This window comes from Amia ocellicauda, unplaced genomic scaffold (assembly GCF_036373705.1).
Source record: "Amia ocellicauda isolate fAmiCal2 unplaced genomic scaffold, fAmiCal2.hap1 HAP1_SCAFFOLD_61, whole genome shotgun sequence".
NCBI lineage: Eukaryota > Metazoa > Chordata > Actinopteri > Amiiformes > Amiidae > Amia > Amia ocellicauda.
In genome coordinates this window covers 453,553-481,023 of record NW_027102991.1, presented here as the reverse complement: position 1 = coordinate 481,023, position 27,471 = coordinate 453,553, and the positions used below count along the sequence as shown (strand labels likewise).

The 27,471-nt window shown below is 41.6% G+C and overlaps 7 non-coding genes and 17 pseudogenes across 7 annotated transcripts; 23 read left to right on the top strand and 1 right to left on the bottom strand.

Moving 5' to 3' along the window:
• The first annotated feature begins 198 nt into the window (after positions 1 to 198).
• On the top strand, positions 199 to 317 carry LOC136739545 (uncharacterized; annotated as a pseudogene).
• A 224-nt stretch (positions 318 to 541) lies between these two features.
• LOC136739543 (uncharacterized) lies at positions 542 to 660 on the top strand (annotated as a pseudogene).
• Positions 661 to 874: 214 nt separating this feature from the next.
• Positions 875 to 993, top strand: LOC136739421 (uncharacterized; annotated as a pseudogene).
• Positions 994 to 1,211: 218 nt separating this feature from the next.
• LOC136739622 (5S ribosomal RNA) lies at positions 1,212 to 1,330 on the top strand. The gene has a single exon (XR_010812945.1). It is a non-coding gene; the product is annotated as a 5S ribosomal RNA (ribosomal RNA).
• Positions 1,331 to 1,551: 221 nt separating this feature from the next.
• LOC136739603 (5S ribosomal RNA) lies at positions 1,552 to 1,670 on the top strand. The gene has a single exon (XR_010812927.1). It is a non-coding gene; the product is annotated as a 5S ribosomal RNA (ribosomal RNA).
• A 210-nt stretch (positions 1,671 to 1,880) lies between these two features.
• On the top strand, positions 1,881 to 1,999 carry LOC136739500 (uncharacterized; annotated as a pseudogene).
• Positions 2,000 to 2,229: 230 nt separating this feature from the next.
• Positions 2,230 to 2,348, top strand: LOC136739506 (uncharacterized; annotated as a pseudogene).
• A 210-nt stretch (positions 2,349 to 2,558) lies between these two features.
• Positions 2,559 to 2,677, top strand: LOC136739453 (uncharacterized; annotated as a pseudogene).
• Positions 2,678 to 2,892: 215 nt separating this feature from the next.
• On the top strand, positions 2,893 to 3,011 carry LOC136739442 (uncharacterized; annotated as a pseudogene).
• A 212-nt stretch (positions 3,012 to 3,223) lies between these two features.
• LOC136739426 (uncharacterized) lies at positions 3,224 to 3,342 on the top strand (annotated as a pseudogene).
• A 216-nt stretch (positions 3,343 to 3,558) lies between these two features.
• LOC136739560 (uncharacterized) lies at positions 3,559 to 3,677 on the top strand (annotated as a pseudogene).
• Positions 3,678 to 3,887: 210 nt separating this feature from the next.
• Positions 3,888 to 4,006, top strand: LOC136739492 (uncharacterized; annotated as a pseudogene).
• Positions 4,007 to 4,225: 219 nt separating this feature from the next.
• LOC136739565 (uncharacterized) lies at positions 4,226 to 4,344 on the top strand (annotated as a pseudogene).
• Positions 4,345 to 4,560: 216 nt separating this feature from the next.
• Positions 4,561 to 4,679, top strand: LOC136739420 (uncharacterized; annotated as a pseudogene).
• A 220-nt stretch (positions 4,680 to 4,899) lies between these two features.
• Positions 4,900 to 5,018, top strand: LOC136739524 (uncharacterized; annotated as a pseudogene).
• Positions 5,019 to 5,241: 223 nt separating this feature from the next.
• Positions 5,242 to 5,360, top strand: LOC136739573 (uncharacterized; annotated as a pseudogene).
• A 223-nt stretch (positions 5,361 to 5,583) lies between these two features.
• On the top strand, positions 5,584 to 5,702 carry LOC136739460 (uncharacterized; annotated as a pseudogene).
• A 215-nt stretch (positions 5,703 to 5,917) lies between these two features.
• Positions 5,918 to 6,036, top strand: LOC136739468 (uncharacterized; annotated as a pseudogene).
• A 211-nt stretch (positions 6,037 to 6,247) lies between these two features.
• On the top strand, positions 6,248 to 6,366 carry LOC136739625 (5S ribosomal RNA). The gene has a single exon (XR_010812948.1). It is a non-coding gene; the product is annotated as a 5S ribosomal RNA (ribosomal RNA).
• A 217-nt stretch (positions 6,367 to 6,583) lies between these two features.
• On the top strand, positions 6,584 to 6,702 carry LOC136739604 (5S ribosomal RNA). Its single transcript, XR_010812928.1, has one exon. It is a non-coding gene; the product is annotated as a 5S ribosomal RNA (ribosomal RNA).
• A 211-nt stretch (positions 6,703 to 6,913) lies between these two features.
• LOC136739624 (5S ribosomal RNA) lies at positions 6,914 to 7,032 on the top strand. Its single transcript, XR_010812947.1, has one exon. It is a non-coding gene; the product is annotated as a 5S ribosomal RNA (ribosomal RNA).
• A 217-nt stretch (positions 7,033 to 7,249) lies between these two features.
• On the top strand, positions 7,250 to 7,368 carry LOC136739602 (5S ribosomal RNA). The gene has a single exon (XR_010812926.1). It is a non-coding gene; the product is annotated as a 5S ribosomal RNA (ribosomal RNA).
• Positions 7,369 to 7,592: 224 nt separating this feature from the next.
• Positions 7,593 to 7,711, top strand: LOC136739499 (uncharacterized; annotated as a pseudogene).
• Positions 7,712 to 26,299: 18,588 nt separating this feature from the next.
• LOC136739596 (U5 spliceosomal RNA) lies at positions 26,300 to 26,414 on the bottom strand. The gene has a single exon (XR_010812920.1). It is a non-coding gene; the product is annotated as a U5 spliceosomal RNA (small nuclear RNA).
• Positions 26,415 to 27,471: the final 1,057 nt, after the last annotated feature.

The window sequence follows — 27,471 nt, the reverse complement described above, 5'->3', positions numbered from 1 at the left end:
CATCGTAGCTCTTAATACTCTCTATCTGTCTGGAGGAGATATAATTGAAGTATTGTACACGTACCCGGCTACTTTCAACAGCCTTTGCTGCACTGATATTTTTCCCTCCATTTTCCATTTTTTTTTTTTTTTTTTTTGCTGGAAGTTCCGTCAATACCCGCCAGCCTTTTAAGAGACATCATGCAGCCAGGCCTCTTGGCTTGCGGCCACACCGTCCTGAACGCGCCCAATCTCATCAGATCTCGGAAGCTAAACGGGGCAGGACCTGGTCAGTACATGAATGTGAGACCTCCTGGAAATACCTAGTGCTGCAAGCTTTTACGTCTCCTGGGTAACTTTATCGTAGCACTTAATACTCTCTCTCTGTCTGGAGGAAATATAATTGAAGTATTGTACACGTATCCAGCTACTGTCAACACCCTTTGCTGCACTGATATTTTTCCATCCATTTTTCTTTTTTCTTTTTTTATATTTTTTTTTTGCTGGAAGTTCCGTCAATACCCGCCAACCTTTAAGAGACATCATGCAGCCAGGCATCTCGGCTTGCGGCCACACCATCCTGAACTCGCCCGATCTCGTCAGATCTTGGAAGCTAAACGGGGCAGGACCTGGTCAGTACATGAATGTGACACCTCCTGGAAATACCTGGTGCTGCAAGCTTTTACGTCTCCTGGGTAACTTTATCGTAGCTCTTAATACTCTCTATCTGTCTGGAGGAGATATAATTGAAGTATTGTACACGTACCCAGCTACTGTAAACACCCTTTGCTGCACTGATATTTTTCCATCCATTTTTCTTATTTTTTTTTTTTTTGCTGGAAGTTCCGTCAATACCCGCCAACCTTTAAGAGACATCATGCAGCCAGGCCTCTTGGCTTGCGGCCACACCGTCCTGAATGCGCCCGATCTCGTCAGATCTCGGATGCTAAACGGGGCAGGGCCTGGTCACTACTTGGATGGGAGACCTCCTAGAAATACCAGGTGCTGCAAGCCTTTTACGTCTCCTGGGTAACTTCATCGTAGCTCTTAATACTCTTTCTGTCTCCAGGAGATATAATTGAAGAATTGTACACGTACCCGGCTACTTTCAACACCCTTTCCTGCACTGATATTTTTCCCTCCATTTTTCTATTTTTTTTTTTTTTTTTTTTGCTGGAAATTCCGTCAATACCCGCCAGCCTTTAAGAGACATCATGCAGCCAGACATCTCGGCTTGCGGCCACACCGTCCTGAACGCGCCCGATCTCGTCAGATCTCGGAAGCTAAACGGGGCAGGGCCTCGTCAGTACTTGGATGGGAGACCTCCTGGAAATACCTGGTGCTGCAAGCTTTTTACGTCTCCTGGGTAACTTCAGCGTAGCTCTTAATACTCTCATTCAGTCTGGAGGAGATATAATTGAAGAATTGTACATGTACCCGGCTACTTTCAACACCCTTTCCTGCACTGATATTTTTCCCTCCATTTTTCTATTTTTTTTTTTTTTTTTTTTTGCTGGAAGTTCCGTCAATACCCGCCAACCTTTAAGAGACATTATGCAGCCAGGCCTTTCGGCTTGTGGCCATACCGTCCTGAATGCGCCCGATCTCGTCAGATCTCGGAAGCTAAACGGGGCAGGGCCTGGTCAGTACTTGGATGGGAGACCTCCTAGAAATACCAGGTGCTGCAAGCTTTTTACGTCTCCTGGGTAACTTCATCGTAGCTCTTAATACTCTCTTTCTGTCTCCAGGAGATATAATTGAAGAATTGTACACGTACCCGGCTACTTTCAACACCCTTTGCTGCACTGGTATATTTCCCTCTATTTTTCTTTTTTTTTTTTGCTGGCAGTTCCGTCAATACCCGCCAGCCTTAAAGAGACATCATGCAGCCAGGCATCTCGGCTTGCGGCCACACCATCCTGAACGCGCCCGATCTCGTCAGATCTCGGAAGCTAAACGGGGCAGGACCTGGTCAGTACATGAATGTGAGACCTCCTGGAAGTACCTGGTGCTGCTAGCTTTTACGTCTCCTGGGTAACTTTATCGTAGCTCTTAATACTCTCTATCTGTCTGGAGGAGATATAATTGAAGTATTGTACACGTACCCAGCTACTGTCAACACCCTTTGCTGCACTGATATTTTTCCATCCATTTTTCTTTTTTTTTTTTTTTTTTTTTTTTTTTTTTTTTGCTGGAAGTTCCGTCAATACCCGCCAACCTTTAAGAGACATCATGCAGCCAGACATCTCGGCTTGCGGCCACACCGTCCTGAACGCGCCCGATCTTGTCAGATCTCGGAAGCTAAACGGGGCAGGACCTGGTCAGTACTTAAATGTGAGACCTCCTGGAAATACCAGGTGCTGCCAGCTTTTTACGTCTCCTGGGGAACTTCATCGTAGCTCTAAATACTCTCTTTCTGTCTGGAGAAGATAAAATTGAAGAATTGTACACGTACCCGGCTACTTTCAACACCCTTTGCTGCACTTGTATTTTTCCCTCTATTTTTCTTTTTTTTTTTTGCTGGCAGTTCCGTCAATACCCGACAGCCTTTAAGAGACATCATGCAGCCAGGCATCTCGGCTTGCGGCCAAACCATCCTGAACGCGCCCGATCTCGTCAGATCTCGGAAGCTAAACGGGGCAGGACCTGGTCAGTACATGAATGTGAGACCTCCTGGAAATACCTGGTGCTGCAAGCTTTTACGTCTCCTGGGTAACTTTATCGTAGCTCTTAATACTCTCTATCTGTCTGGAGGAGATATAATTGAAGTATTGTACACGTACCCAGCTACTGTCAACACCCTTTGCTGCACTGATATTTTTCCATCCATTTTTTTTTTTTTTTTTTTTTTTTGCTAGAAGTTCCGTCAATACCCGCCAACCTTTAAGAGACATCATGCAGCCAGGCCTTTCGGCTTGTGGCCACACCGTCCTGAATGCGCCCGATCTCGTCAGCTCTCGGAAGCTAAACGGGGCAGGGCCTGGTCAGTACTTGGATGGGAGTCCTGCTAGAAATACCAGGTGCTGCAAGCTGTTTACGTGTCCTGGGTAACTTCATCGTAGCTCTTAATACTCTCTTTCTGTCTGCAGGAGATATAATTGAAGAATTGTACACGTACCCGGCTACTTTCAACACCCTTTCCTGCACTGATATTTTTCCCTCCATTTTTCTATTTTTTTTTTTTGCTGGAAATTCCGTCAATACCCGCCAACCTTTAAGAGACATCATGCAGCCAGGCCTCTCGGCTTGCGGCCACACCGTCCAGAATGCGCCCGATCTCGTCAGATCTCGGAAGCTAAACGGGGCAGGGACTGGTCAGTACTTGGATGGGAGACCTCCTAGAAATACCAGGTGCTGCAAGCCTTTTTCGTCTCCTGGGTAACTTCATCGTAGCTCTTAATACTCTCTTTCTGTCTCCAGGAGATATAATTGAAGAATTGTACACGTACTAGGCTACTTTCAACACCCTTTGCTGCACTGATATTTTTCCCTCCATTTTTCTTTTTATTTTATTTTTTTGCAGGAAGTTCCGTCAATATCCGCCAGCCTTTAAGAGACATCATGCAGCCAGGTCTCTTGGCTTGTAGTCACACTGTCCTGAACGCGCCCGATCATATCAGATTTCGGAAGCTAAATGGGGCAGGGCCTGGTCAGTACATGGATGTGTGACCTCCTGGAAATACCAGGTGCTGCAAGCTTTTTACGTCTCCTGGGTAACAGCATCGTAGCTCTTAATACTCTCTTTCTGTCTCCAGGAGATATAATTGAAGAATTGTACACGTACCCGGCTACTTTCAACACCCTTTGATGCACTGGTATATTTCCCTCTATTTTTCTTTTTTTTTTTTGCTGGCAGTTCCGTCAATACCCGCCAGCCTTTAAGAGACATCATGCAGCCAGGCATCTCGGCTTGCGGCCACACCATCCTGAACGCGCCCGATCTCGTCAGATCTCGGAAGCTAAACGGGGCAGGACCTGGTTAGTACATGAATGTGAGACCGCCTGGAAATACCTAGTGCTGCAAGCTTTTATGTCTCCTGGGTAACTTTATCGTAGCTCTTAATACTCTCTATCTGTCTGGAGGAGATATAATTGAAGAATTGTACATGTACCCGGCTACTTTCAACACCCTTTGCTGCACTGATATTTTTCCCTCCCTTTTTCTATTTTTTTTTTTTTTTTTTTTGCTGGAAGTTCCGTCAATACTAGCCAGCCTTTAAGAGACATCATGCAGCCAGGTCTCTTGGCTTGCGGCCACACTGTCCTGAACACGCCTGATCTCATCATATCTCGGAAGCTAAACGGGGCAGGATCTGGTCAGAACTTGGTTGGGTGACCTCCTGGAAATATCAGGTGCTGCAAGCTTTTTACGTCTCCTGGGTAACTTCATCGTAGCTCTTAATACTCTCTTTCAGTCTGGAGGAGATATTATTGAAGAATTGTACACGTACCCGGCTACTTTCAACAGCCTTTGCTGCACTGATATTTTTCCCTCCATTTTTCTTTTTTTTTTTTTTTTTTTGCTGGAAGTTCCGTCAATACCCACCAGCCTAAAGAGACATCATGCAGCCAGGCCTCTCGGCTTGTGGCCACACCGTCCTGAATGCGCCCGATCTCGTAAGATCTCGGAAGGTAAAAGGGGCAGGGCCTGGTCAGTACTTGGATGGGTGACCTCCTGGAAATACCTGGTGCTGCAAGCTTTTTTGTCTCCTGGGTAACTTCATCGTAGCTCTTAATACTCTCTTTCTGTCTGGAGGAGACATAATTGAAGTATTGTACACGTACCCAGCTACTGTCAACACCCTTTGCTGCACTGATATTTTTCCCTCCATTTTTCTATTTTTTTTTTTATTTTTTTTTCTTGGATGTTCCGTCATTACCCGCCAGCCTTTTAGAGACATCATGCAGCCAGGCCTCTAGGTTTGCGGCCACACCGTCCTGAACGCGCCCGATCTCATCAGATCTCGGAAGCTTAACGGGGCAAGACCTGGTCAGTACTTGAATGTGAGACCTCCTGGAAATACCTGGTGCTGCAAGCTTTTACGTCTCCTGGGTAACTTTATCGTAGCTCTTAATACTCTCTTTCTGTCTGGAGGAGACATAATTGAAGTATTGTACACGTACCCAGCTACTGTCAACACCCTTTGCTGCACTGATATTTTTCCATCAATTTTTTTATTTTTATTATTATTTATTTTTTCTGCTGGAAGTTCCGTCAATACCCGCCAACCTTTAAGAGACATCATGCAGCCAGGCGTCTTGGCTTGCGGCCACACCGTCCTGAACGCGCCCCATCTCGTCAGCTCTCGGAAGCTAAACTGGGCAGGGCCTGGTCATTACTTGAATGTGAGACCTTCTGGAAATTCCAGGCGCTGCAAGCTTTTTTCGTCACCTGGGAAACTTCGTCGTAGCTTTTAATACTCTCTTTCTGTCTGGAGGAGATTTAATTGAAGAATTGTACACGTACCTGGCTACTTTCAACACCCTTTGCGGCACTGATTTTTTTCCCTCCGTTTTTCTTTTTTTCTTTTTTTTTTTTTTTTTGCTGGAAGTTCCGTCAATACCCGCCAGCCTTTAAGAGACATCATGCAGCCAGGCCTCTCGGCTTGCGGCCACACCGTCCTGAACGCGCCCGATCTTGTCAGATCTCGGATGCTGAACGGGGCAGGGCCTGGTCAGTACTTGGACGGGTGACCTCCTGGAAATACCAGGTGCTGCAAGCTTTTATCGTCACTTGGGTAACTTCATCGTAGCTCTAAATACTCTCTTTCTGTCTGGAGGAGATATAATTGAAGTATTGTACACGTACCCGGCTACTTTCACCACTCTTTGCTGCAGTGATATTTTTCCCTCCATTTTTCTTTTTTCTTTTTTATTTTGCTGGAAGTTCCGTCAATACCCTCCAGCCTTTAAGAGACATCATGCAGCCAGGCCTCTTGCTTGCGACCACACCGTCCTGAGCGCGACCGATCTCATCAGATCCCGGAAGCTAAACGGGGCAGGGCCTGTTCAGTACTTGGATGGGTGACCTCCTGGAAATACCAGGTGCTGCAAGCTTTTTACGTCTCCTGGGTAACTTCATTGTAGCTCTTAATACTCTCTTTCAGTCTGGAGGAGATATAATTGAAGAATTGTACATGTACCCGGCTACTTTCAACACCCTTTCCTGCACTGATATTTTTCCCTCCATTTTTCTATTTTTTTTTTTGCTGGAAGTTCCGTCAATACCCGCCAGCCTTTAAGAGACATCATGCAGCCAGGCCTCTTGGCTTGCGGCCACACCGTCCTGAACGCGCCCGATCTCATCAGATCTCGGAAGCTAAATGGGGCAGGGCCTAGACAGTACTTGAATGGGTGACCTCCTGGAAATACCAGGTGCTGCAAGCTTTTTACGTCCCCTGGGTAACTTCATCGTAGCTCTTAATACTCTCTTTCAGTCTGGAGGAGATATAATTAAAGAATTGTACACGTACCCGGCTACTTTCAACACACTTTGCTGCACTGATATGTTTCCCACCATTTTTCTTTTTTCTTTTTTTTTTTTGCTGGAAGTTCCGTCAATACCCGCCAACCTTTAAGAGACATCATGCAGCCAGGCGTCTCGGCTTGTGGCCACACCGTCCTGAATGCGCCCGATCTTGTCAGATCTCGGAAGCTAAACGGGGCAGGGCCTGGTCAGTACTTGGATGGGTGACCTCCTGGAAATACCAGGTGCTGCAAGCTTTTTACTTCTCCTGGGTAACTTTATCGTAGCTCTTAATACTCTCTTTCAGTCTGGAGGAGATATAATTGAAGAATTGTACATGTACCCGGCTACTTTCAACACCCTTTCCTGCACTGATATTTTTCCCTCCATTTTTCTATTTTTTTTTTTGCTGGAAGTTCCGTCAATACCCGCCAGCCTTTAAGAGACATCATGCAGCCAGGCCTCTTGGCTTGCGGCCACACCGTCCTGAACGCGCCCGATCTCATCAGATCTCGGAAGCTAAATGGGGCAGGGCCTAGACAGTACTTGAATGGGTGACCTCCTGGAAATACCAGGTGCTGCAAGCTTTTTACGTCCCCTGGGTAACTTCATCGTAGCTCTTAATACTCTCTTTCAGTCTGGAGGAGATATAATTAAAGAATTGTACACGTACCCGGCTACTTTCAACACACTTTGCTGCACTGATATGTTTCCCACCATTTTTCTTTTTTCTTTTTTTTTTTTGCTGGAAGTTCCGTCAATACCCGCCAACCTTTAAGAGACATCATGCAGCCAGGCGTCTCGGCTTGTGGCCACACCGTCCTGAATGCGCCCGATCTTGTCAGATCTCGGAAGCTAAACGGGGCAGGGCCTGGTCAGTACTTGGATGGGTGACCTCCTGGAAATACCAGGTGCTGCAAGCTTTTTACTTCTCCTGGGTAACTTTATCGTAGCTCTTAATACTCTCTTTCTGTCTGGAGGAGATATAATTGAAGTATTGTACACGTACCCGGCAACTTTCAACACCATTTGCTGCACTGATATTTTTGCCTCCGTTTTTCTTTTTTTTTTTTTTTTTTTTTTTTTTGCTAGAAGTTCCGTCAATACCCGCCAGCCTTTAAGAGACATCATGCAGCCAGGCCTCTCGGCTTGCGGCTACACCGTCCTGGACGCACCCCGTCTCGTCAGATCTCGGAAGCTAAACGGGCCAGGGCCTGGTCAGTACTTGGATGGGTGACCTCCAGGAAATACCAGGTGATGCAAGCTTTTTACGTCTCCTGGGTAACTTCATCGTAGCTCTTAATATTCTTTATCTGTCTGGAGGAGATATAATTGAAGTATTGTACACTTTGTCTTAGGGACAGTCTGGCTAGCAGTGACTGAGTGGTTGACAGACGACAAGCAACGGAATGTACGTGCTCTGTGATGTCATAGCAGTCAGCTGAGAGAGGCTCGTGATGTCATCGCTGAGCTGTCTGTCTGTCTGTCTGTCTCTCTCTCTCTCTCTCTCTCTCTCTCTCTCTCTCTCTCTCTCTTCCTCTCAATTCAATTCATTTGTATTGTCAAAGCAATTGGACATACATACATACATATATATATATATATATATATATATATATACATACATACATACATCCATACATGCTAGAAAGTCATTACAATGTTATCTTAAAGGCTAACTAAGCAGAACATATATCATTATAGAACAGAGTTCATAGGTCAACACATGGTTTTAGGGAACAGGCACGTAGGTCATACCGTTTGACAATGTCTCCAAGGTTCTCATCGTAAATAACAAACAGAAATCAAACTATCTTCTGGGCTGACCTTCTAGCTTGACCGTATCTTTCTTAAGTATACAAGAGAGAAAAACAGGTGTAAGAAAATAATTTCTAATTTTCCTTCTACACATATATACATACATACATACATATGTAGCGTTATTTTGGGTGTATTTTGATAAGAGCATTTGGGCTCTGAGCTGAAGCACTGATCTAAAGAAGACCTCTCCCCCCCCAAAGTTATCAGATTTCCTTAGCTCATCAGCTTGGAACTGGTTTGCATCAAAGTGACAGTTTTGGGGAGGATGGCACCGAGAAGAGGCCAAATAGTTTGGAATTCTGCTATGAGATGTCTGGAGAAAGGGGCCTGTAGGTGATAAAAACTCTTTGAAGTGGATGAGAGCTGAAATCCCGACATAGAGCTACGAACCCAGGCCAACCGGCATTTCCAAAAGATGGCATGGATTGACATCAGTCATAAATAAAGCCTCCCTCCAATAGGACACTGGGGGCTGAAACCGAAATCCAATCTCAAGAACTCAGGGACCAATCACCTACTGATCTGACAGACTATAAGGAACAGCGGACAGTCTTTCTCTCTCTCTCTCTCTCACCTGAACCAGAATCTCGCTGCCACAGCTCAACCTGTAGCTCTGTTGCCAGAACCGGAATCAGAAACCAACCAAGTCTTTGCCGGCAACAGAAGAGTTAAACTGGGAGAAGGAGATTGAGCGAAGAATTATTTTAAAGGACTTTATTAAATAAATAACTTCACAGACCCACCTGATCAGTGGAGTTTTACAGCTGGACAATTGACTAAGTCGACTGAATACGAAAGTGTCAGTCACTTAAATAGCTATTTGAGTCTTAAGAAACTTGACCCTTGGAACGAACAGGGCCCTGCTTTCCTCAAAGACTTTGTCTTCAAGTAACTACGGTGGAACCCTGCTTACAAAGAAGATTTTGTGCACAACCTTGGAGCCTTCAAACCAGTGGAAAATCTGTTTGGAAAAGACTCTACATTCGCGAAACCCCAACTTCCAGGTGCATCGACTGAGTGGAAGTTCTTGGACAAAGCCGAACCGGACTGCCTTTGTTCCAAACCACACGGACCTCGTGCCGTGTGCTGTTATCTGAGCCCGAAGCCAGAGAGGCCTCTCTGCGACGAAGTTCACATAAGTTTAACAGTTTGGAGTTCATTATTCATGACATTTGAGAAATCAATTAGAAATGTTAATCTGTGATTCATAACTCTAGAATGTGTAATATCATTTAGTTTTCTTAAATATAAATGTGTGTTGCATTCAACTGTTTTGTTGATAATTTTAGAAATAAAATCTGTCAACGCCGAGAAATATCTTCTCATTCCTGTTTAACTGTTTAGTCTGAAATTGACACAAGTTAATAGACACCAGATTATAGGTGGCCCTGCCTATCCTTAATCATTGAATAATAATCAGTTAAGGGAAATTGTGGTAACAAGTAATGATAGGATCTTTCTCTCCACCTAAACGTTAATGAGACTGATATATATATAACGAGAAGTTACCTGACATAAATACTAACCTGCGTAGTTATTGAATGTCTGACTAACAATACTAATGAGAGACTCACCTTCGTCTTACTAACCGGTATTGTAGTCAATGTGTTTATAACCTTTTTTGTTTAATGATTTGTGTGTTATCATATGCGATCCCATGGTCTTTGATTTGGTCACGGAAGTGATTTGTCTTTGATTTGTTGATCTAGAGTTGAATTTTAATTAGTTTTTCCCTTTTGTATAATTAGTGTAGTGCTACATTTAGTCTTTGTTTTTGAATAAATTTGACAATTTATATCTTTGGAATTGGTGTCTGCATCCAATTATTACAGAAAATGAGTTCTACAAGATTCCAGGATTCGTGATAAGGTGATACTATAAATTCACTTCTTTAATTGAATTTTATAAGTGTACCTTACGCTACACCTTTGACCACCACGTCTTCCTCCTCCCACTGCTTGACCTCTATTGTGACCTGGATCACCTGCCGGCTCCATGTTATCGCTGTGTTGTTGAGGTGGATAGCACGCATTTCACTCGATACTCGTACCACAATGTGAAATCAATCATCAATAACCAGTTGGCAGTATTGGAAAAGCAATTACAAGGGCCTGCATACATACAGTAATGTCAAATCTGATGTGGAAGAACAATTCCTTTATCCCTCTGTTCTCCACCAGGGTTGTGCTGATCGCCTCGATTGGCAAGTTTGCAGTGTGAGGAGTGGATCCATGTCGTCGTTCCTAGGCACTTCACAGCTGTGTGGGTGGTCAGGAGCACCTGGTAGGGCCCTGTCCACCTGGGCTGTTGGGAGGACTTTCTCTTGTGTGCTTTGATATACACAGTCATCTTGCTGGAAGGGGTGGTAAACCTGCTGGGATGGTTCAGTCTGGGCGGCTTTCATCTGTGAATGGACAGCTTCGAAAGCACGTGTTAGTCCCATACAAAAAGACAACATAGCATCATCCATCAAGTGGATGTCCATTTCCCTTACAGACAATGGAGGAGTGATGGAGAGTCTCATAAGTCATCCCATAATAATCTCACACGGAGAAAGACCTGTTTTTCTCAATTTGCTGACGATTTCATTGTCATTAGGACTATAGGAAGGGGATCTGGACGTTTGAGTCCTGTTTGTTTGCATATATTAGACAGCTTATTCTTTAATATCCCATTTTGTTTCTCCACTGCTCCAGCTGACTGAGCCTGATGGGGCAGTGAAAATGTTGTTTACCTCGCAGGGCTTTGCATAGTTCCTGCACTATTGTCCCAGTGAAGTGAGTGTTCCTATCACTGGAAATTTCCCTGGAATGCGAAATCTACATATAACATCCCTTAACTGTATTTTTGCTACTTTTACTACTTCAGCCTTCCTACGGGATAGGCTTCAACCCATTTAGAACACCTATATATTATTACAAGTATATATTCATATCCACAACATTTAAGCTTTTGAACACAATCTATTTGCATATTGCAGGATTATGAGCTTGACAAATGTGGCAAGTTCTACAATATTGCTAAGCTGTTACTATAAAACCTGGGGCAAACCAATTTAAAAGACTGATGCACACATCCCCCCTTTGCCCGTGTGGCCAACACCATGCGCCACATGGGCAAACCAGGGAAAGAGTGCCTGTGAGGCAACCAATGCATTAGCAAATGTTTGAGCTCTCTTATGGAAGGTGCAGTGGCCAGTTGCAATTTCCTGGAGCTTTTACAGTGCATCTCAAATTAAATTTCATCCAGCCCCAGGTCATAAAAGTCAAACCCTAGTTACGACATACATAACACATACATTTTGTTGCTTCAAAGAGAATACAAAAGTCAGCAAAACATTCTTTTTTACAAATTCAGTTTGTAAACTGTATTGTACATATATTTGTTGCGTTTTGATTTATAAACATTATACATTGTACAAATCTTAAGTGAAGGGCAATGGACTGATTCTGACTTCATGGCTGTCATTCTATTCATTTGAATAATGTGACATCTCCACTAATAGTACATTATAAATTAAACTATCAATAGAAGAATATGTGCTACTGCGGACGTCATCTGAGCAGTTTCACAATATATTGTAGATTCCTATAATCTGGAAAACCTTTAATTATAGTATTTTAACTTATTTCTCCACTGAGTCAAGCATCACTTCAGCGTAGTGGACCTCAGCATTGGTCTGTTCAAGTTGCTGTGAGGCTGTCTTTAAAGCCGCGCCCTTGGCCTACTGTGTCTCAACAAGAACACCAGCATCTTCTCCATATGGGTCAGACATCGGTTCCTTCAGGACACGATTCATAATATGCATATCTGCCATGTGGAATAAATCAGTCTGAAGACACAATGTGTGGTTCACACAACATCAGAGATCGTCCTTATAAAAGGCATCTCTATCACATTAGTTGACATTCGCACAATCTATAAGGTTTCTAGTAAAGGGACAATTCAAAATAATAATAATCTTGATTCCAATTTATCTCATTTATCAAATTATTTCAGTACAGCACTCAGCTGTCGTCAGCAGCATCATATCTCCTGTGTTTATTGAATCAGCTTTACTTCCTAGTGTAGATACTCTTTTTGTGTGGAGTTGTCAAAGTTTCAAAACAATGTGCTTATCTTTGTCCTTTTATCTAACTTAAATACCTGAGAACATTACAATAACTATTACAGCAGCTCCTTCAACACCATAGTTAATAGTAGTTGGGTAAATGATGGCAGTTATTAATCTTTGTTTCTCAATTCATTTTTTACCAATAAACCATAATTTGAAATTATTTCCATACTCCTATTATTCCTATTTTCATTATTATTAGTTTTATGCGGTTGTCATCTAGTATGTGACGTATTCGTCTGTATCAACATCAATATTATTATCATTATTAATACAAGCAGTGTAAATTACCATTCATTACACTCTTGCTCTGTTTGTAATAAGTTATGAACCCTTACACGTACTTACAGTCTCTGCCTTGTCTCTGACTTCTCTCTCTCTCTCTCTCTCTCTCTCTCTCTCTCTCTCTCTCTCATCTCAGGCTGCTTGTCTGCTCAGGCGAACAGGGGGAGCAGAGGAGCACATACGGCCCTTGCCCCCTGCCCCCCTCTTCCTAATTGATAGGGTATTTCTGTTTGTGAAAGGACTATTTCCAAACAGTTTTATAACTTGCAATGACTATGTTTCATTAAATTAGTTATGTTACACCTTTAGTTATACCTGTAGTAACTTCATTATTTTCCCTCATATTCCAGTCAATCACCATCAGAGTCTCTCGTGGCAGTACATTTGTCTCACACAGAACAAACTCTCCTTTCTCAACCGCTTTCAATTTTGGATAACATCGCACTGCATCCCAACAGCTGTTCTTTCTCCTATTCCTAATTTCTTACAAGAAAATGCAAGTTATATTTGATCGATTTGTATTATTACTATTTATATACATTTCACTACATTATTGTAGTTAATGAATGTATTTAATCTTTGGAAAATAAGCCTTTTCATTGATCTCAATAATGATGTCCAGGTACTTCAGGAAAGCACATTTTCAAAAAATGTGTCCAGTCAATGATTTCCCCAACTAAGAACCTGCGTGGGCACTAAGACTGTCCTCCTGCGCGGCTCATGTCTTTATTGTGTCACTTCCTCCTATTGAAGTCCAATCTACACCAGTACAGGTTCAGAAGAACTGTTCCCGAATCCAGATTGAACTGATCAATAGTTAATTTCTTACCTACACATTGTATTTAGGGATCTATTACTAGGGATTTAAAAACTCTTCATTGTGGAACTCATAGCTTCCAAATGAGCACATCGTTAATTTCCTGGAGTATCTGGTTATCTATTTATCAATATGTAAGAAACCTTCACCGAATGTTTGTGGTTGCCTCGGATTCCTATTTCTAAATTTGGCTCTAATTCCATTTCTAACATGTTACTTTTAACTTCTGTATTCGTAAGACCTATTTAAATAACTTAATTTTGTATTATTATTTCTGTTTGCAATAGCATTCTGTGTACAGTTAAATGCTGACTTTCTTGTAGGTCTGTTATTACAACATATTTAACTGGCGTTTTTTAGCTATCATTCTGTAACTATTTGTGACTTATGACTCTCTTAGTCATATTCTGGACTATACAGTACATGAAAAAGTCAAAATATGGACATTTACCTTGCGCAAACTGAAAACGTACAAACATACAAAGAGACACATATTAATTTATATCCATAGTAAATTCAGATACCATGGTTTTGGTTGGCATGTTATATTGACCTGCAGTGTCTCAAACTACCCTTATTTATTACTTATCTAGTAATTTTCCTTCAGTATCTTGAGGACTGTCATTTATACTGAAAAACATATATATATATATTTTTAATTTGTCTTCGGGGCATTCAGATTGAATTATGCCTGTTGTCTTTTCTTTCTTTTCTCTAACAAATGTTTTAAGATAGCTAGCTTTGGTTTCTCATTTCTTAATGCTTTGTATTCCTATTTTGCAAAACCGTTTTTAGGTGCTCAAGTCTATCTGAATCAAAAGTCCCATCTTCTGGAAACCTTAATTTTCTGTCACCTATTGTCCAGTCAAACGCACCGCTTCACTCCATAGTTATCATACATGTACCTTACATGTGTACCTTTAAGTGGCGGGTCGCCCATCTTACTAGAGCTGTTCCCACACAGTAACACGTTTTCCCATTTTCTATGTATCGTTTTGTACACAACAACCAAGGCGTGCAAGCCCGCAAAATAACAATAAACGACAGGGGAGAAAAAATAGCAAAAAACAAGAAAACACAAATAATACTAAATCCTATATAGGAATAACAACAAACATGCTTTTCAATGTTTGCATTTATAGAACTTGTATATAACTTAATGACTTTTCTTCATTTACCATAAACACTATAAACTTCTATAAACTATAAACACGTTATTTTATATTATCACCGGCGTATCAGATATTGAACAATTAATTAGCGCTCCTTTTTTTTTTTTTTTCTAATAGTAGGTCAAACCCACTTAAGCCTGCGGGAACCCAGACAGGAAAACACAGTCCTGTTCCTTCACAAACAAGAAGACACAGTCAAGTCTATGGTAACCCTAAGAAACCATGCTCCTCGGTTATTGGTGTCAATGGATCTCATTATCCTGAAACTTTCATGATCGAAACATGGAATACTGTTTGTCAGTTTCCATAAAACTATGCATTAAGAGTAATGCAACAGTCACTTATCATTTTGAGCAGCTGTATCAATTGATAGTTAGATCTTTGTAATGAAATGAATAGACAGTGATCTCAGATGTAATGTGTGAATTGCATTTTGAAATGGTAATACTTTGATGTTAAGTTGTGTCATTTTAGTTCAATGAACAAATGATCTGAGGTTGATGTGTATTGTATCCAAGCAATTGTAAAAAAGTGTTAGAGTTTTGAAAAATGTGCATTTTGATCATCGGGTGTGAGTTTAGTGTCTAGAGTTTTGAAAAATGACATCAAGGTTCTGAAATGAGTGCCAAAGTGATTGTAAAAAAGTGTAATATCAGGGGACAGTGGCTATTAGTGATCTGGCCTTCCGTGGCCTCTGTATTAATGTAACAGGTCACATTGTATGTGTACACTGATACTTGATAGTATAATATAGTACAAGTAAAAAACATACATAGGTATCATAGAAGTATTTTGCAGAAATGATTATGGATAGTTATCAAAATGGAGAGGAAATGCTAAATCCAGTCTCCCCAGGCTGAGCTTCTATTGCTGCACCTGCTAAGTGGCTGCTGGCCCCACTATATGGATAGAGCCACACCAAGTACAAGAGTCTCCCCATTGCTATTTATATCTCCCTATCCAGTCTTCTATAGGTGTCAGGGTGGGGTGCCTATTCCCCTGCATGCTTTGAAACCTATAGCACCTGGGACGCACACTTGGGATCCGGTTCCTCTGCCCCTCACATACACATGAGGAATCCCAGGTGCTCAATACGTCATACTGTCTCTTTCATCTCATGTGTAAACTATGGACAAATACATGACTAAACGTGTTTAGTTGCTTTTCCCAGAATGCTTTGCGCCACGATATGCAAATAACGGGGACTATGATTGGCTCCCTGACATTACCCACACTGCGACTGATGCTACCCATTTCACTACCCAACAAAGACCCATAATATGCATGTGTCTGTCTGTCTGTCTGTCTGTCAAAGTATGTGTGTCTGTGTCTGTTTGTGTGTGTTTGTGTGTCTGTCTCTGTGTGAAAATGTGCCTGTCTCTGTGTGAAAGTGAGTGTGTCTGTGTCTGTGTCTGTCTGTCTGTGAAAGTGAGTCTGTGAAAGTGTGTGTGAGTGTCTGTCTGCCTGTCTGTCTTTGAAAGTGTGTGTGAGTGTCTGTCTGTCATGTAACTTGCACATCTGTTAGGGCACCATATGCAGAGATGTACACATATTGTTCCTTTTCCATATACACTCACCTAAAGGATTATTAGGAACACCATACTAATACTGTGTTTGACCCCCTTTCGCCTTCAGAACTGCCTTAATTCTACGTGGCATTGATTCAACAAGGTGCTGAAAGCATTCTTTAGAAATGTTGGCCCATATTGATAGGATAGCATCTTGCAGTTGATGGAGATTTGTGGGATGCACATCCAGGGCACGAAGCTCCCGTTCCACCTGTAGCGTAAGGTACTCTTATAAATTTCAATTAAAGAAGTGAATTTATAGTATCACCTTATCACGAATCCTGGAATCTTGTAGAACTCAATTTCTGTAATAATTGGACGCAGACACCAATTCCAAAGATATAAATTGTCAAATTTATTCAAAACAAAGACTAAATGTAGCACTACACTAATTATACAAAAGGGAAAAACTAATTAAAATTCAACTCTATATCAACAAATCAAAGACAAATCACTTCCGTGACCAAATCAAAGACCATGGGATCGCATATGATAACACACAAATCGTTAAACAAAAGAGGTTATAAACACATTGACTACAATACCAGTTAGTAACATGAAGGTGAGTCTCTTGTTAGTATTATTAGTCAGACATTAAATAACTACGCAGGTTAGTATTTATGTCAGGTAACTTCTCGTTATATATATATCAGTCTCATTAACGTTTAGGTGGAGAGAAAGATCCTATCATTACTTGTTACCACAATTTCCCTTAACTGATTATTATTCAATGATTAAGGATAGGCAGGCAGGCCACCTATAATCTGGTGTCTATTAACTTGTGTCAATTTCAGACTAAACAGTTAAACAGGAATGAGAAGATATTTCTCGGCGTTGACAGATTTTATTTCTAAAATTATCAACAAAACAGTTTAATGCAACACACATTTATATTTAAGAAAACTAAATGATATTACACATTCTAGAGTTATGAATCACAGATTAACATTTCTTATTGATTTCTCAAATGTCATGAATCATGAACTCCAAACTGTTAAACTTATGTGAACTTCGTCACAGAGAGGCCTCTCTGGCTTCAGGCTCAGATAACAGCACACGGCACGAGGTCCGTGTGGTTTGGAACAAAGGCAGTCCGGTTCGGCTTTGTCCAAGAACTTCCACTCAGTCGATGCACCTGGAAGTTGGGGTTTCGCGAAAGTAGAGTCGTTTCCAAACAGATTTTCCACTGGTTTGAAGGCTCCAAGGTTGTGCACAAAATCTTCTTTGTAAGCAGGGTTCCACCGTAGTTACTTGAAGACAAAGTCTTTGAGGAAAGCAGGGCCCTGTTTGTTCCAAGGGTCAAGTTTCTTAAAACTCAAATAGCTATTTAAATGACTGACACTTTCGTATTCAGTCGACTTAGTCAATTGTCCAGCTGTAAAACTCCACTGATCAGGTGGGTCTGTAAAGTTATTTATTTAATAAAGTCCTTTAAAAGAATTCTTCGCTCAATCTCCTTCTCCCAGTTTAACTCTTCTGTTGCCGGCAAAGACTTGGTTGGTTTCTGGTTCCGGTTCGGGCAACAGAGCTACAGGTTGAGCTGTGGCAGCGAGTTACTGGTTCAGGTGAGAGAGAGAGAGAAAGAAAGGCCGTGTTTGTCCTTTATAGTCTGTCAGATCAATAGGTGATTGGTTCCTGCGTTCTTGAGATTGGATTTCGGTTTCAGCCCCCAGTGTCCTATTGGAGGGGGGCTTGATTTATGACTGATGTCAATCCATGCCATCTTTTGGAAATGCCGGTTGGCCTGGGTTCGTAGCTCTATGTCGGGATTTCGGCTCTCATCCACTTCAAAGAGTTTTTATCACCCACAGGCCCCTTTCTCCAGACATCTCATAGCAGAATAACAAACTATTTGGCCTCTTCTCGGTGCCATCCTCCCCAAAACTGTCACTTTGATGCAAACCAGTTCCAAGCTGATGAGCAAAGGAAATCTGATAACTTTGGGGGGGAGAGGTCTTCTTTAGATCCGTGCTTCAGCTCAGAGCCCAAATACTCTTATCCAAATACACCCAACATAACGCTACACACCCCATCCCAAAGATGCTCTATTGGGTTGAGATCTGGTGACTGTGGGGGCCAGTTTAGTACAGTGAACTCATTGTCATGTTCAAGAAACCAATTTGAAATAATTCGACCTTTGTGACATGGTGCATTATCCTGCTGGAAGTAGCCATCAGAGGATGGGTACATGGTGGTCATAAAGGGATGGACATGGTCAGAAACAACGGGCCGTGGCATTTAAACGATGCCCAATTGGCACTAAGGGGCCTAAAGTGTGCCAAGAAAACATCCCCCACACCATTACACCACCACCACCAGCCTGCACAGTGGTAACAAGGCATGATGGATCCATGTTCTCATTCTGTTTACGCCAAATTCTGACTCTGAAATCGAGACTCATCAGACCAGGCAACATTTTTCCAGTCTTCAACTGTCCAATTTTGGTGAGCTTGTGCAAATTGTAGCCTCTTTTTCCTATTTGTAGTGGAGATGAGTGGTACCCAGTGGGGTCTTCTGCTGTTGTAGCCCATCCGCCTCAAGGTTGTACGTGTTGTGGCATCACAAATGCTTTGCTGCATACCTCGGTTGTAGCGAGTGGTTATTTCAGTCAAAGTTGCTCTTCTATCAGCTTGAATCGAGTCGGCCCATTCTCCTCTGAGCTCTAGCATCAACAAGGCATTTTCGCCCACAGGACTGCCGCATACTGGATGTTTTTCCCTTTTCACACCATTCTTTGTAAACCCTAGAAATGGTTGTGCGTGAAAATCCCAGTAACTGAGCAGATTGTGAAATACTCAGACCGGCCCGTCTGGCACCAACAACCATGCCACGCTCAAAATTGCTTAAATCACCTTTCATTCCCATTCAGACATTCAGTTTGGAGTTCAGGAGATTGTCTTGACCAGGACCACACCCCTAAATGCATTGAAGCAACTGCCATGTGATTGGTTGGTTAGATAATTGCATTAATGAGAAATTGAACAGGTGTTCCTAATAATCCTTTAGGTGAGTGTATATGTATGTCCAATTGCTTTGACAATTTAAATGCACTGAATTGAGAGAGAGAGAGAGAGAGAGAGAGAGAGAGAGAGAGAGAGAGAGAGAGAGAGAGAGAGAGAGAGAGAGAGAGAGAGAGATGTAGTCCAGACCACTGCAAAATTCCTGCTGAAGTGATCTGGATCACCACCCAATGGCCCAAGGACCACTGCAAACTTGGATTTCAATGTATTTGTGTAATCTGTGTTGCAATAGCACCTACCATGTTCCTTTGTGGTGATCTGGTTAATTCTGATCTGGGAAAACCACAATCCTGCAGGTTTAATAAGTCTCTCTACACATCAGTCCCTGAGTACCTTCAACCAATGGTCATTTTGACCAATTAAGCCCAAGATTTGAGTCAATTAAGTTGTCAAGGACTACCCAGTGAAGACGTGAACTCACGACTAGGTCACACTGTGAGCTCACCAGAGCAGACATTACACTGAGCTCACTGTGAGCTCACTTAGCGCTTTTCCAGCGACATGGTGACGGTGCTGGAGCCGGAGCCGCTGCCCTTAGCCGGTGGCTAACCCACCTCTATGTTACAAATGTTCCCTAAACACTTATTTTGCAAGATCAATAAAAATCCTTTAGGAAATTTAAACTTTTACTGACACACATAGTTAATAGCAATGTATTATAACTTTACCAAAAATAATAATCTGTATATCTTTAATTGTTTAGACGTTATTAAGATATAATGCATCTTTCACATAGGGAACATTTGTAACATGTTAGGAAAAACAAACAAATGATTTGAAAATATTCATAATTACAGCATACAATTTGTCAGGCTTCATAACAATGGTATTTATAACATACTCTGTAAAAATCAAGCAAATAGCATTTGTGGTTCACGAGAAAATATATATATATAATCAAAGCTATCAGACTATAGCAGCCGGTGTATGAAGACACATACGATTATACAGCATTATTTGGCAGCTTCGCAAGACCTAATTTGAAACGTTGTTGGTAAGTTAGATAATTAGTGGGGACCCTCTATTTGCAGTTCTTCCCCTCCATAATTGCTAAAATAAAGTTTTACTGACATTTTATTGACCCTACCACTGCATAGGGCACATCTGTAACATGAACGCTACTGAATGGCACATACATTGAAAACTACGGAGAACTGAGACAAATCCACTTTACACTTCATAAATAATCTTAAAACGTTTCCAACCAAGGCAACACCCACTTGAAATACGTTCATTCTCATTTTTGGTAAACAAAAAGAGAGATTGTTACATATGTTCCCTATGATGCATCTACAGAGAGAGAGAGACAGACAGACACTAACACTCTCTCTCTCTCTCTCTCTCTCTCTCTCTCTCTCTCTCAGCTGGGAGTGTGTGGGAGGGGTCTGCAGTGAGCGGGAGTGCTGCTGAGAGCTCTGTCCTTTGGCTGCGTTTTTTTGTTGCTTTACTTTTTTCAGTTTGTTTATTTTGTCTTCTGTTTTCAGTGCTTTTCTTATTGTGGGGGAACAGGGGAGGGGAGGGGGGAGTACCGGTAGTTCTTCCCGGGTCGGGGGGTCGGACCCCCTGAATGCGTCTTTTGAAAAACTGACCCGACGCCATGGAGTCAAGATCGCTCCGGTGCAGTTCTGCCCCCTAGAGCAGTGTGTGTTAGCGGTTGGGGAGGTAGCAGGGTGTGAAAATATCAAGTCTGCTGCCATTGTTATCTTCTTAAAAACCACTGATCTGCTCAATCAGCTAGTGGCTAATGGCACAGTGTTAGACGACACTTTCACCCCGGTGTTGCCGCTCGCTGCTCCTGCCCGGAAGGTAACGCTGTCTAACGTCCCTCCGTTCATCCGCACCGGCTCGGGCAGCTGATGTCCGGCATTAAGAGGGTCCCGCTGGGCTGCAAAGCCCCGCAACTGAAACACGTCGTGTCCTTCCGAAGGCAGCTGTATATGATCCTCAATAACATCAATGAGGATCTTAATGTCATTTTTAAATTTAAGATCGACAATACCGACTACGTCGTGTTCGCTACTTCGGAGTCCATGAAGTGTTTCAGGTGTGGGAGCGAGGGGCATGTCGTGAGGAACTGTCCCGAGCAGGACAGGGAGCGGGAGGAGGAGCGGGGCGACGCGGGGAGGAATAGAGACACCGGCCCGCAGCCACAGATGCAGCGGGCAGACAGAGATCGAGCCCCGGCGGAGGAGACAGTCGCCGGTCGGACCGATGGTACCACTGATGCCGTGACGGGGGAAGAGCTGCCCGGAGGCGATGACGCACAGCTGGGGGACGGGGTCGAGGCAGCGGGGGATAGTGACGACCGAGACGCCGGGGGGAGATGGTGTTGAGGCGGTGCACGGGGCGCTGGTTAGTGACGAGGAACAACCTCAGCAGCCAGCAGACGGGCGGACAGACACACAGGGTGTAGCCGAGGAGGAGGCAGGGCCAGGCTCGGCGGTACAAGCCGAGGCGCCGGGTGGAAAAAACGCACTAAGAAGGTGCTGGGAGGGAGCACGGACGGTGTTGGTAAATAGTGGCAGTAAAAGAAGTGGTGGCACAGTAGTGAAGCTGGGGTAGCGAGCGGCTTGGTGGGGAAAGGTCCGGCTACACGCTGGAGCATCGCGGCTCGGAGTGACAGTGAGGGCGGCTTCACGGATTCCTCTCTCGCCTCCTCGTCCTCGGTGAGTCAGAGCTGCAGTGAAGGATATCAGGAGGTTTTTAGAGAAAACGAAGGGAAAGAGGTCTGTTGTAGTGGAGCAGTTTTTCCCAGATCGTGCACGCCTGCTGGCCTCTATTAAGTTTTTACAGAAACCCTGACCTATCAATTTGTACAACACTCACTGAAAACCATGGTTGGGGTCAATTCCTGTTTTTCAATTCCAATTCCTCCTACAAATCAATTCAAAATTGCAATTACTTTTTGCATTCACATAATATTCTTTATTGGAATTGAATTGAAAAGGGAATTAAAAATTGAATTGGAATTGACCCCAACCCTGTTGAAAACAAAACAAAAAATACAGATCTGGTTCTTCAAATCTTCACTCTGGTTTCATTCTGTGTCGTAGTTCATTTATCTTGCTGTTAATTGCACCACCAATTACACTCTTTGGGGTACTGGGCAATTTTTTCAAGGTAGCCCCTAAAAAACATGTATCACATAGATTTAATGACTTGCACATAGATATATAAAAATCTTTTAATAAACATACCACATATCTTTGAGAAGGGTTCATTAGTTACATATTGCCACAGTAAATCAACATTTTTGTGTGTGGGTGTATTTAAACGTTTTGGTGTATGCTCTTAAACTTGTCTTACACTAGTTCATAGTAAAATCTGTACTTGGCGAAGCAGCTATGCAAAGGCAGTCTTTTCTCCATTAATACCTTGCTTAAGCATTACATTGATGTGGCACAACTGGACTGAAATGTGAAGTATTTGCTCAAAAGTCAAATTTAAATGAGACATGAAAGTTTATATTGTCAAGGATCCCATGGCACTATTCATTATTATTATGTATTAATATGTCTGAAGCATTAATCCAAGGTGATTTACAAGGTGTTGTTGAAAGAGTGACGTGGCTGAATTCTAAGTCAGGCTTCCCTCAATCAGGTCTAACAAATTTGTTATGACTCCACCTTTACTGCTGTGTAGTAATCTGCTGGTACAAAATGGCTGCACCCCAGAGGGTGGTGGGTGAAGTGAGTCTGTAGAGCACTTTGGGATCTTTCCAGCTGCTACATGTAAGGTATTATTATTTATTAATAAATTAACTCTAGTCTCTGAAACTAAAACAAAGGCCAAAGGAACATTTCAAATGCTAACCCTTTGTGTTCTATACAGTTAAAAAGGAGAGTTAGAAATTTTGTACAACAGCATTTACATACCATATATGGCTTCCACCTTTAAGCGATCCAGAGGTGTCTTTTTCTCCGAAGTTGGATCTCTCTTGCTGCCACCACCACGAAGATTGCTCTTTAATAATGTTGGAAAGTCAAAGACAGCAACCGTCAGGGTTCTTGCATATGACGTATTCGTGCTGCACCTCTCTGCAAGGATCCAGGACAGTTTGTCAATGTAAACTCCAGTGCCTGGGAATATTTCCACCTAAAAGACAATGGTAAATAAAAAACAAGTTTATCCCCAAACTATTCTTATATTATGTTAAGTGGAATACATTATCAGTAAGGCTGTGATTTTGTTACAGAAATGTGTTATTAAAGACCACAGTATGTCTCAATTCTAAGTTTATTAATTTACAGACATAATAAAGTCAGTGAATCTGTGACACCCATAATTCAATTACATTCTTATTATCAACTATAACTATGAATATAACTGATAATGTAGCATCATTAGATTGTTTACAACCAATATTTGTTTTCAATATATATATTTTTACCTTGTCTTTGTAATATTGTAGACCAAGAGTGTTATACCTGTTTTGGTGATTCTTTGTCAGATTCAGAACAATTTGCTGTGGGGCTGTCAGAACCACTTGATGGTGACACACTTTTGTCTTCATTGCTGATCAATGTGGCTTTTGTTACAATTTTTTTCAGATTGTCCAAAAGGTCTGGAATCTCTGGAGAAAAAAACCTTAGTATTAAATGATAATCATTTCTAGTAATATATTTAATACAAAGTGAAAACAAAACCATCAATGCCTGCAATTATACTTGAGAGACTTGCTCTATGTTATTGGCAAACTGACCTTTTTGTGGGTCATTAACATTAGCTACGAAAAAAATAAAAGAGATAAAATACAAGAATTACCAGGTCTAATGTAATGCATATAGTCATTAATGTAGGATTATGAAGTTATGTTGAAAACTTTATTTAATAATCAGTATTATTAAACTATTAGACAGTGCACATTAAGAGTCTGTATTGTGGTTCTAGATTACTTCAGTATGATCAACTATAATACATTACTCTGGAATCTAAATTACTGAAGAATAACATTTATCAAGGTAAGGAATTATTTGCTATAAATAAAAAAACTTACCATCAACCATACGGTTTCGAAGACATTGGTTTTCATTTTTAAGTCTTGTGTTTTCCTTTTCGAGCTGCTTAACGTTTTGCTGTAGCTCAACTTCACTGGACTCTTTAAATGTCTGTAGAATATGACGGGATCTAATTCTTGAAGCTCCATCGGTTTTCTTTCTTATTTTGTGCTGTATTCAGAGAGGAAAAGAGTTTAAAATGAAAATATATATATATATGAATATGATTAAAAAAAAACAATCCTGCAATACATTTATTTAATATTTGCAGTAATTATCTCACCGGTAACTGTGGTTCATCAAGGTCACTATCATCTGAAATTTGAAGTTTTTTGTTTGGTTTAGGTACTCTCTTCATTTTAGGACAGGGCATTTTTGTTAGGTCATTAAGTTTTCTTCTTAGTTCGCCTTCTTTTCCTAAAATAAAAATAAAATAAATAAAACCCTGCATTATGTCCACAGATATTTGGGGATTATATTTATTTGTCATAAAAATACTGTGCTTTGACCATACAAATTAAGATGAACAGCCAACACTGAATCAAAACTGAAGTTAAATTATATCTGGTTTAATTTATTTTGTGATTTGGGGGATTTTATTGTAAAGCACAACACACAATAAATCGTTCTTACAAATGCCAGTCAAGTATGACGAGTTTTAGCGCCCTCACCACCATCTACCATGTTATAAGAGTATGTTAGAAGTACAACACATTAATAACTTAAACATTCATTTCAAATATACTGTGATTGTATATATCAAATAGCATGTAAAGACTTTAATGTTTTTTTTTTTTAAATAAACATTGTTACCAGTCATAATGATCTGCGCTTCATGGACAGGCCATCCACCTTTTGGAGGTTTGTTCGTGTCTCTCCACTCTGCTCTGAAGTTTCGAGTCGTCTCTTCGTCATCATCAGCAATGCTGAATAAATCAAAATTGCGAAAGCAAGCAGTGGGAATCACGCTGTAAGAGTCTTTGTCGACCCCGCTTTCCCACTTCACCAACGCGTGCATCACCGCCATACTACCTTCACCTTCTCGTCCGTTTTTTCTGCGCCTTTTTCCCCCAACAAGTCACGGCACAAAAAACAGTCCCGCTCTGCATTCTGGTACTTGGCGTTCTTAATAACACCAACAGGGTGTAATCGCATAGACCACTCGAGTATAAAGTACTACATATCCCATCAGTTACAGTTTTTTTTCATCTTCTGAAACTGCAATTTAGCACTTTCAACTGTTTCTTAGTGATTCCTAGAATTACTAACCGGTATTGTAGTCAATGTGTTTATAACCTTTTTTGTTTAACGATTTGTGTGTTATCCTATGGGATCCCATGGTCTTTGATTTGGTCACGGAAGTGATTTGTCTTTGATTTGTTGATCTAGAGTTGAATTTTAATTAGTTTTTCCCTTTTGTATAATTAGTGTAGTGCTACATTTAGTCTTTGTTTTTAAATAAATTTGACAATTTATATCTTTGGAATTGGTGTCTGCGTCCAATTATTACAGAAATTGAGTTCTACAAGACTCCAGGATTCGTGATAAGGTGATACTATGAATTCACTTCTTTAATTGAAATTTAAAAGTGTACCTTACGCTACATATATATATATATATATATATATATATATATATATATATATATATATATATGTATGTATGTATGTATGTCCAATTGCTTTGACAATACAAATGAATAGAATTGAGAGGGAGAGAGAGAGAGACAGACAGACAGACTGACAAACAGAAAAACAGACAGACATAGACACACACACACACACACACACACACACAGAGCCAGCCAGCCAGCCAGCTCAGCGATGACATCACGAGCCTCTCTCAGCTGACTGCTATGACATCACAGAGCACGTACATTCCGTTGCTTGCCGTCTGTCAACCACTCAGTCACTGCCAGCCAGACTGGCTGGCTGGCTGGATGGGGGGGCTGCTTGCTGCTGCTGCGTACCTTAGCAAGCTTATTTGCTTGACCGGCCTTCCTACTCCTCTGCCCACATGCCCACCTATGCCCGATCTGCTGTTCACCTGGATCACAGCTCCGCCCCAACAAGGCAGATCCTCCCAAAAATGGTACAAACTCACCCACGATCCCCTCCACGGAAAGCTTTAGCAAAAGGCAAAAGCGTTATACGTAATGAAGAGGAACCCGAGTCCAAGACGCATCCGACCAGCCATACATATTTGTGTGTATTAAAGATCACATTTTCTTACATTTAGTTTTTCTGTACTTTATTACATCTTATTGTGATTTATAAATGTATTGTTTCTTTTCCATATGTATGTATGTATGTATGTGTGTGTGTGTGTGCCTGTCTCTGTGTGAAAGTGAGTGTGTGTGTGTGTGTGTATGTCTGTCTGTCTGTGAAAGTGTGTGTGTGTGGGTGTGAGTGTCTGTCTGTCTGTCTGTCATGTAACTCGCACATCTGTGAGGGCACCATTTTTGCAGAAGAGATGTACACATTTTGGAGCAACATATGCTGCCATCCAGACATCATCTTTTCCAGTGACGTCCCTGCATTTGCAAAAAGATCACATTTTATTACATTTTGTTTATCTGTACTTTATTACATCTTATTGTGATTTATACTTGTAATGTTTCTTTTCCATATATATGTATGTACAGTGGGGGAAAAAAGTATTTGATCCCCTGCTGTTTTTGTACGTTTGCCTTGAGATCATTAACAAGATCCTCCCATGTAGTTCTGGGCTGATTCCTCACCGTTCTCATGATCATTGAAACTCCACGAGGTGAGATCTTGCATGGAGCCCCAGACTGAGGGAGACTGACAGTTATTTTGTGTTTCTTCCATTTGCGAATAATCGCACCAACTGTTGTCACCTTCTCACCAAGCTGCTTGGTGATGGTCTTGTAGCCCATTCCAGCCTTGTGTAGGTCTACAATCTTGTCCCTGACATCCTTGGACAGCTCTTTGGTCTTGGCCATGGTGGAGAGTTTGGAATCTGATTGATTGATTGCTTCTGTGGACAGGTGTCTTTTATACAGGTAACGAGCTGAGATTAGGAGCACTCCCTTTAAGAGAGTGCTCCTAATCTCAGCTCGTTACCTGTATGAAAGACACCTGGGAGCCAGAAATCTTGCTGATTGATAGGGGATCAAATACTTATTTCCCTCATTAACATGCAAATCAATTTATAACTTTTTTGAAATGCGTTTTTCTGGATTTTTTGGCTGTTATTCTGTCTCTCACTG